Genomic DNA, 8,417 nt, shown 5'->3' on the forward strand with positions numbered 1-8,417 from the left:
AAGGGTTGGGGAATCCAGTACTAAAGTATAGGTACAGAGAGAAAAACAAGGTGGCATATATACTAGTTAAAGAAGGAGCCAAGAAGTAAGTTTGAAAAAGTATATGTTTTTGTTATTCCACTACAAAAAAACGGAATTATTGCGACGGTCATATAATGGCGGTTCACTAAAACCGCCGCAATATAGATCATAATATGGCAGCGTTCCAGACGCCATTAGGGCATATGTTAAAACAACGTTCTTTTCAAAATTACGGCGGTTCAAAACCACCACTAATTACAATAAATTTTTAATAATTCTACATATTTAGAATTCCCCGCTAATATGTTAAAACCCTAATTTTAATAGTATACACACGGTCTTCTCTCTCTACACCCTCTCTACGCCTTCTCTCTCTCTCTCTCTTTCTCTAAAAAAGACAATTCCCCCAAATCGTTTAACGATTCTCCCAAATCCTTTAGCTTTTTATGAGGAGATCAGATTTAAACTCGTTTATACGTGGTAATGTGTTTCAATTCGTCTATAAATAGCCATTTTCTGATAAATAATCGTTTCAATACGTCTCCTATTTCAAGTCGTTCGTGTAATTCCTTTCAAAATGCCATTGATTTCACTGATTTAAGGCGTGCATGTGTGTGTATTGGATGGATATCAGTTTAAAGCACTGATCTTAGCCGTGAATTTCACTGATTTAGCTTTAGATTTTGCTAATTTAGCCATTGATTTCATTGATTTAAGGCGTGCATGTCTGTGTATTGGATGAAGATCAATTTAAATTACTGTTTTTTGCTGTCGATTCACTGGTTTTTCTGTCAATTTCACCGTTTTGGCAGTCAATTTTACTGATTCAACAATCGATTTTATTGGTTTAGCTGTCGACTTCTCTTTTCTAAAGGTAAAAAGTTGTATTAACAATTCGCTTAACAAAAAGTGTAAGGAATTCAAGCTTAAACTATGGCATGTGGCTGAGGATCCATTATTGAGTAAAAAAGATATCATAAAGAATGCTCCAGAAGGCATTCCCATGGACCAATGGGCATTGTATCTTAACTATCTTTCAAAAGAGGAAACAAAGGTTCTTCTTCTTCTTCTTCTTCTTCTTCTTCTTCTTCTTCTTCTTCTTCTTCTTCTTCTTCTTCGTTTCACTACTTGTCTCTGATGCTTCTGTCTTCTTTTCCCTTTTTTGTTTCGCTGCTTCTTCTCTGCCACTGTTGTGGTTTCTTTTTTTCCCTTTTTCGTTTTGCTTAATGAAACTGGGCCCCTTGTCGCTTTTTATATGTAACAAAATTTCTCCTATTTTGACTTGTAGGCGCTTTGCTTGAGGAATCAACCGATTAAAGAACAACAAACACTTCCCCATACTAGTGGTGCTATGAGTTTGGCTAGAAGAAGGGCTTTGATGGTAGTGTAATAGGACGTACTTACTGTTGCTTTAATGTGATAAGAGTTATTTAGTTTAATTTTACTTTTTAAAACTTTCAGAAGAAACAGAGAAAAGAAGTTGATCGAGTCAAAGTGTGGACTGAGACTCATAAGAGGAAAGATGGGAGTTATGTGAATGATCAAGCTAGGGAGATTGGGGCAAGTGTTGACATGATTACTGTGTTTCATTTGACAGATTTAAATAGTTTCATTATGCTATTCCTATTCCATATCCATTTTCATACTTAATGAAAACATCTGAAAAACGTGTGGTGATACAGTGAGGAGTTTAACTTTAAATTATTAGTACATGCTGATAGGTAGCAGAGTGATAAATTGAAAGTAATCTGAATCCTTAACCCAGCATCCGCGAGACAATCCTTGGATCAAACACTGCTGGTGCATTCTACTAATTTCCTAAACTTTAGTCTAAACGACAAAAAATACTACTCAGTCCCAAGAAATTAGAGTCAGCTATATGGCTTCTCATTATCCATGTCGCTCCATTTAAGTTCGTCCCAATCCATTATTATAAAAACTTAGTTTCTCTAGTACATTTTGTCACCTACATCAATGCCATGATAAGAACAGTTTTTTCAACATTAATCTTGATTAGCCATTGCATAATCTGTTGCCTGCTTTTCTTTTTCTATATTACTCCATAGCAGCCAATATTTTCTGGAACATGCTACACTAAAATGACAAAAGAGTTATATATTTGCAGTGGATTAGTTCTTTTTTTTTTTTTCCGACCAACACTAAAATGACAAAAGAGTTATATATGCTGCTGATAGTGGATTGTTGTCTTTTGTTGGTAGCTCGTCATGATATTAAGAAGCTAACACGGAGCAAATGTTTTTGTAGTCAATGGCTTCTTGTTGAAGCAATTACTTTCTTTAGTTATTGCTGCATATCTTCTGTTCTTAAGGATTTTGGAGACATTTGGTTTCTATGGTAATTGTTTGCTCCTTTTTTATCTTGTTTACTTGGGCTCCTCTTGTGGTTGTTTTTGTTGGATCCTCTCGTACTTGAATGGGTGAAAACTTTAGATTATTTGGCCACAGGAAAACCATTCTTGAATTTCTTAAATGAAGAATTAACCGCATTGATAGATTTCCGGAGTTGATCATCATCTCTGGCTGACTGGTATTCTCCATGAGAGTAGGCATCATTACTATGCTATGGTGCATGAATTTCTTAGGTCGCGGAATTCTAGCCTTCGTTGTTGTCCCGTGTTTGATGTAGGAATTGGGACGTTTACGTAGTTGGTGTTGGGATCATTTGGGTTACTAAAGAAGTTGGGATTGTTGGCATCTCTTGCAGTCAACTGGTTCGTTATTGGCTGGGATGGTAAGTCAAAGGTGCAGCTGTTTTCTTAATAAGATCCAACACTAAAAACATTTGATATACAAAATAGGAACAGCTTCTATTCAGAAGATTAATGTCGTCACTCAACATAATCTGACTTTTCATTGTTATATGAATAATAGCAAACATATTCGTTTATACTAAGCAAATTTTCATACTGCAGGCATATGCAAGCATTAACATAGTAGTAATTGGGGCTTAAAATTCAAATGCAGATAAGGCTGTCTGCTTGATCAGGTCTAACTGTTTGAGACAACTAATTAGTTTTTTTTATGCATTCACCCAATCTAGTATATGGCATTCCGTCACCAACTGGGCCAAGAAGATCCTTTGACGAAAGTAACTATGAAAACACAGCAAATGACAATTAGTAATCATTGTTAGGATGAACTATGTTTTTTTTGTGTTGTAACTGTTGAATAACTCCTTGCAACTAAAACTTGAATCTTGGATGATGTGGATTTTGGGCACTTCTGTTTTAATATGATGAATATTTTGCTTATCTAATTCTCTATAATTTATGTTAATTATTATGATGGGTGCTTGATTGGGCGATTTGCAGTCATACCCTATATTTGTACCACCTTTTAACCTGTACCCTATTTTTAAAAATTATTGATTTGATACCCGGTTGACAAAACATCCGTAATAATATGACCATTATACCCCTGACAAAACATATAAAAGATGCATCACGCATAAATTACTTTACGGTTCTCCTATATCACTCCGTCCCTCCTCAGATCTTCTCTCACATCTGCCATAATCACGAAACAAAAAAGTTGAACCAGATTCAAATTCCAAATTCAAAATTACAAAATACATTGTAAGTATTGCAAATCATCTTCAGAATTCAAATTAGTTTTTGAAACTGATTATCTTCATGAATTCATCATGCTTTTTAAGTTTTAATTCAATCAACCCATATATTTTAATCAATCTTGCATGGAGTTATACAATAACTTTGTTTGATACTGTTATATGCAGGACACAAAGGCATTCAACAGTTTTGTCATGAGGACAAACATGCTGAAGTTTTTGGTTTGTTTGCTAGCACATGCTAAACAAGCTGAGTTTTTACATAATTTGCTAAACCTTCACACCAAAACGCTGAAGTCTTTGTCTTGCAGTATAAAAAAACTGAAGTTTTTTAGTTCATTTGCTAATACTTCAGCATTAAAATATGCTAAAGTTTTGTCCTCGATTCAATAGTTTGTCATGAGCTTTTTCCGAAACTTCAGCAGAAGATGCTGAAGTTGTTTAGTTCATTTGTAAAAAGTTCAGGACAAACCTGCTGAAGTTTTCCTCCTGCACTATGTAATTTTCTAGTGAATTTAACTAGCTGAGTTTTTACATAATTTTCTAAACATTCACACAAAAACGCTAAAGTCTTTGTCTTGTAGTATAAACAAACTGAAATCTTTTAGTTCATTTGCTAATACTTCAGCATTCAATATGCTGAAGTTTTGTCCTGGATTCAATAGTTTTGTCATGAGCTTTTTTCGAAATTTCAGCAGACGATGTTGAAGTTCTTTAGTTCATTTGTAAAAACTTCTGGACAAACCTGCTGAAGTTTTTCTTCCTGCACTATGTAATTTCCTAGTGAATTTAACTAGCTGAGTTTTTATATAATTTGCTAAATCTTAACACCAAAACGCTGAAGTCTTTGTCTTACAGTATAAACAAGCTGAAGTTTTTTAGTTCATTTGCTAATACTTCAGCATTCAATATGCTGAAGTTTTGTCCTGGATTCAATAGTTTTGTCATGAGCTTTTTCATAAACTTCAGCAGAAGATGCTGAAGTTGTTTAGTTCATTTGTAAAAACTTCAGGATGAAACTGCTGAAGTTTTCCTCCTACACTATATAATTTTCTCCTGCATGCTGAAGTTAAATTCCTTTCATGCTTAAGTTTTGTCCAGCATTAAACAGCTTTTTCATGAGCTTTTTTTCGAAAATTTCAGAATAAACAAGCTGAAGTATTCTAGTACATTTGCTAAAATTTTAGCTTAAACGTGCTTAAGTCTGAAGGAAAAACTAATGCACTAATCAAAGTAAAACCTAGGAAACTATTTTATCATAAATAAAAAAAAAAAACGATTCAACTAAGATGACTATAAATAAAAAAAATAAGAAATTAAATCCTAAAAATAATACTAAAATAAAACCCAGAAAGTTAACGCAATGTATCTGTGATTAAACGTAATGTTATTGGGGAACAAATAGTTAAAAAATCAAGAAAAATCGAAAACCGTTTGATTTCAAAGAGAAATAAATCAAAAAACGCGAAGAACGGGAGAAGAGAGACAGAGACAGTAGAATGGCGTATATTTGGAGAGAAAGTAGTCTTTTAATAAAGAAGGGCAAAATCATCTTTTTAAAAGACTTTTAACAAAATAATGGGTATAGATGCAAACAGAAAAACAAAGCGGGTACAGGTTAAAAAGGGGCGACCAAATAGGGTGACCCATACAATTTTTACTGCTTGATTACATATTTTGATGGATTTTGTGGAGTAAAAAGAATCTAAATGTGGAATTAAAAACTCTAACATTAAAAATATTACAATTATGGCAGCTTTTGGCTATAGACTGGATAGTTTTTGGCTATAATTTGAAAGACAACAATTACGACAGTTAAAAAAAAAGGAAATCGCCGTATTATACCTTTTGGCGGAAGCAATTTTGGCGGTTTTGGAAGCCGACATTAATTACAATTACGGCGGTTCGAAACTGCTGCTATACGCAGAGACAGATCTAGGATTTGAAGGTGGCGGGTGCCATAATTTCTTTTAATGTATTCCTTGTAATGACTATTATGAAATTTGTTAGGAATGTTTATTTTTTGAGTTTATTCGGGTTATTTTGTATTTGAAAATACAAAAATTACATCTCAAATATTAAAAGATAGACATAATTAGTATTTTAAATAAGAAACATACCTTTATTATAACAACACAAGTAAAATCAACATTTTCACTAGGAAATTACATCTCTTTTTGTATATTAAAAATAAATTTACACAAGTAAGATAACATCTTCAATAAGGGAATTACATCAATCAGAATACGAAAATTTTAAAAATATCTTCAATAGATAAATTATACCCCATAAGTGTAGAATTAAATAAACTACAAGTTCTCAAAAATCAAAATCATAAATATCATATTTTTAAGCAATGCTTACGAATATTTGTCATAATCTAATACTAAAGAGATTTAAATTATATTTAATAACCATAGAATAACACAAATTTTTATGATATAACAAAAAAAAGATGAAAAAAATTGATCTCAATCTAAAATTCCCATTAAGACCCAAATTTTTCGGATATGAAGAAGAAAACTCATAAATTTGAGATTAAGAGGAATGCTTATTTTATAGAATTTTATAATTTTGGAGTCTTTTTTTGAGTGTTCTTGTTAGAGACCGTATATAAATAATAGAATAAAGAAAAAAATACAAAAAATAATGAAACGATAAATAGAAAATTGGGAGGTAGCCGAAAAGAAAAATGACTAGGACAAAAAGAAAATAAAAAGCACACGAAAAGTGAAAGTGGGATAAGGTTCAAGATAATTTCCAACTTGAATTTTACACACGAGAAAAGCTTTCAAAAAGATTTACCAGTCATGGGACCTTTGTCTAATTTACCGCTGCGGGTGGTAGGATCAGATATTTAACTTAATTTAAGAAAGTTTCAACATAGGTATATAAATTTTTTATCATCTTAGCAGGTGCCATGCCATCTCATTGTAAAGGGGTGGATCCGCCCCCGGCTATACGCATAATAGTCCGCCGCAATTACCCCCGTTTTTTTGTAGTGTTCCTCGGTGTTTGCCATGAAGCAGTATGGTCAGGAATTACTTTTGAAAGATAAGTTATGGCATATGTAATATTAATACTGTCACACTGACAACTCGCCATCAAGGCAAGGGTCCAATACCAACCCTGTTCTTAACTCTGCTATCGTTTATATATATATATATATATATATATATATATATGTATTGGCTGATCTTAGAATTTTTAGAATATTAGTGCACTACTAAAGAAAGGAGAAAGAAAAAGTAATAAGTGGGAATCGATCATACTCCTTTGGCAAAATAAACTAATATTCAACCAAGTGCATCATTCAACATTTATGAAACATGGGTGCCAATAAATAATATTAGATCAATTTTAAAAAATAAATACATAAAATACATAATTTGGTGGAAAAACTATGAGTTCATGTGCCCCATAAAATGTAGAGAATTAGTAAAGGTCACATAGATCTATAAGGAGAAAAGAAAAAAAGCCAAATTGATACGATTGCCGCTTTATTGATTGGTGGATGAGTAGGCTATAATATTTGATATAACAAGAAAAACTAGACTAAGAAGGGTGCATGATTCTGAATGAGAATCTCAAATCATAATGCTGATGTGATTTTTGTTTTTCTTTTCTTGAATTATTTTGTAAACGTATCTAACTTGCCATCTTTGCTGAATGAGAAGGTTAATCTGATAGACTGAAAGGAAATTAACGTGAAAAATAAAATTAAATAATGAATATTTTGGTATCATTCTGATTCTTTGGCACGAAGTAACAAGAACACAACAATTTAGCAGAACTAAGATGACCTCGCTACAATCATTTTTTATTATGAATTCAATCTTACAGTATCATTCAATTTCTCCAATCTCCATTAACTTTGTATGCTGATAGTGATTAAAAGTTATACAGAAAATAAATACTACGAAATTAGAAGATGAATAAGCGTGGTTTAGTATTACTAGGTGATGAATCTCCATTGATTTATTGCTTGCACTCACAAAGATTAATAGTATCTGAAAATAAAAGGAGTACCAAAATAAACAATAAAAGACAAGCTAAATATTCCATTCATTCCCATCCAACTTTTTTTTCTTGATTTAATTTGTTGTCCTTTTATTCGTTATGATTTTCTTCCCTATATCTTTGCAGTTGCAGAATATTTTTATACGGTAGTATCAGAATCATGATCTTTTAAGTTAATAAAAAATTGATATTTAGCCCAAATGGGGTAAAATAAACTTAATCAGCATCAAGTGTAAACTCATGCATTTGAAAGTTATTTATTTAGTACTATATAATTTTATTATAAAGCTTGAACCACCAGAGACATGCGTTATATATAGCCTATTCACATAAAGGTTTGCCTCTTCGAGCTAATTGTGCCATAAATAGGTGATTTTTATTTGCATAACGTGTAGGTTTGCCTCTTCGAGCTAATTGTGCCATAAATATGTAGTAAGAATTTAAGGAGAAGATCTCATATCTGTTAACTTAAGGACAGAATGATTGTACGAATCAATCTAATAAAAGTAAATCAATGCAAACAATAGAATTACGAGATTATGAAATGTCCCGCAATTCCTATATAAAGTATGTTATTCTTGTAGAATCATTCAGTATTCCATCCCATAAAAAGAAATCAGGTACTTGGTCTCTTATTTCTTAAATTCCATCCTTGAAAGGATGGATTATATGTCATGTGCTAGTTATTTGCACAATAATCATAGTTTTCCATTTCTCTTATTAGCCTTTATGTTTAATTTGATGATTTTATTTGTATCTAATATAATATATTTTAAATTTATTATAGA

At 32.0% G+C, this 8,417-nt stretch overlaps 1 long non-coding RNA gene across 1 annotated transcript; it reads left to right on the forward strand.

The window, feature by feature from the left end:
* The first annotated feature begins 359 nt into the window (after positions 1 to 359).
* Positions 360 to 3,146, forward strand: LOC142177544 (uncharacterized). The gene is made up of 3 exons (XR_012706067.1): positions 360 to 501; positions 1,310 to 1,402; positions 1,483 to 3,146. It is a non-coding gene; the product is annotated as an uncharacterized LOC142177544 (long non-coding RNA).
* Positions 3,147 to 8,417: the final 5,271 nt, after the last annotated feature.

Source organism: Nicotiana tabacum, chromosome 23, assembly GCF_000715075.1.
Source record: "Nicotiana tabacum cultivar K326 chromosome 23, ASM71507v2, whole genome shotgun sequence".
Classification (NCBI taxonomy): domain Eukaryota; kingdom Viridiplantae; phylum Streptophyta; class Magnoliopsida; order Solanales; family Solanaceae; genus Nicotiana; species Nicotiana tabacum.